The following is a 1641-nucleotide window of genomic DNA, read 5'->3' as shown; positions in this document are numbered from 1 at the left end:
ACCATGTTCACTTTTTCTGGGTCTGCTTTGACGCTTGTACTGTCAATGATCTGTCCAAGCAACTTGATCAAGGTTTTTGCAAAGTCGCATTTCTCACTTTTCAATGTCACACCTGCTTTTGTGAACCACACAAGGACTGCGACTAGTCTCTTGTCGTGCTGGGCCTGTGTGTCCAAAATGTCATCCATTTGGCAGACAACTTCGTCCAGCCCCTCCAAGACTTGAGACATTCATTTTTGAAAATGCTCAGGAGCTGAAGATATGCTGAAACAGAGTCTATTGAAACAATACCTTCCAAATGGTGTGATGAAGGTTGTGAAAAGAGCTGACTGCTTGGACAAAGGTATTTTCCACAATTCTGAGTTAGCATCGAGTTTTGAGAAGAACTTCGCGCCTTCTAGCTGTCCTACGGTGTGCTATACTGATTGCAACATGTGTCTTTCTCTTTTCACAGAATTGTTACGTTTGGTCAAGTCAATACACACACTTCTTCTCTGTTTGGTTTGGGTACTGGAAAGATTCCTGCACAGCAGTCAGTAGACTGCTACACTCTGGAGATTACCCCTAACTCTTCTATACAAGCTAGCTCCTTTTTGATTTTAGGCAGTAGGGAAGTGGGACCCTTCTTGGGGTCAACAGGTAAATGGCTTAGCATCTGCTTTAAGCTCAATTTTGTATTCCCCCTCCATTTGTCCTAAACAGCTAAGTAGCTTCAGAAAGTGCTGCTTTACCGCCTCTGCTGAAGGGAGTGACGCTGCTTCTACTCTGTCCACTAACCCAAGCTCTACACTTGTTGGGCAGCTAAGTAACCCTTGTGTTAGGTCTGCTACTACATACACAGTATTGTAGTGTTGCCCGGAGTACTCAGGTTAGCTGTAAATTTCTCTGTAACTGCTAACTGCTTTCTTTTGTAACTGCTTTTTTCTTTCAGGCAAGACTGTTACATCCTCTCTTTTGTCAATTTCGAGCCAACAGGTCTATATTGTTAACTTTTTTTTTTTTAGTCATCCATGCATCCTCAGTTCTATCAGATGCTACTGTGCTACTTCCCTCTCTTCAATGTCACCACCTGCTGCCCATATTTCTCCCAGTGCCCCCGACCTGCACACTCTTGCATAGTGACCTTTCTTTTTACACTGATTGCAGACTACCTCTTTGGCTGGGCACAGCTTTTTGCTGTGAGGTGTTGTCTTTCCACATCGATTGCATTGCCTTGTGTCATGTTTCATGTTCCTCTCTGTGTTTTGTGGCACAGTCTGTTCTGGTTTGAAATGTTTTATCTTTGCTAATGATGTCCACGTTGCAAGGATTCTCCTGCTTGAAGTTGTTTTTAAGAAGATGCTGGTGCTTCTTAACAAGCTCACTTTGGGGAATCCCTATCACTGCTTTTTCTAACATGAGCTCTGCATCCACTTGCAGTTCCTCCGAGAGCCTCTTGTCTCTCATTCCGACAGCGAGTCTGTCAATTATCATTTCACTGTACAGCGCCCCGTAGTCACAATGCTACGCCAAGGCATATAGGGATGTAATAAACCGATCTGCCGTCTCTCCCACTTCTTGCTGCCTTCGGTTGAACTTTTCACGTTTAAAAGATAATGTTTCTTCTGACTACAAAGTGTGCCTTAAGTTTGTTTTTGAGAG

The sequence above is a fragment of the Pundamilia nyererei genome, unplaced genomic scaffold (assembly GCF_000239375.1).
Source record: "Pundamilia nyererei isolate P.nyererei 1_Seehausen unplaced genomic scaffold, PunNye1.0 scaffold00743, whole genome shotgun sequence".
In the NCBI taxonomy this organism is placed as follows: domain Eukaryota; kingdom Metazoa; phylum Chordata; class Actinopteri; order Cichliformes; family Cichlidae; genus Pundamilia; species Pundamilia nyererei.
This window is presented reverse-complemented; position numbering follows the sequence as displayed.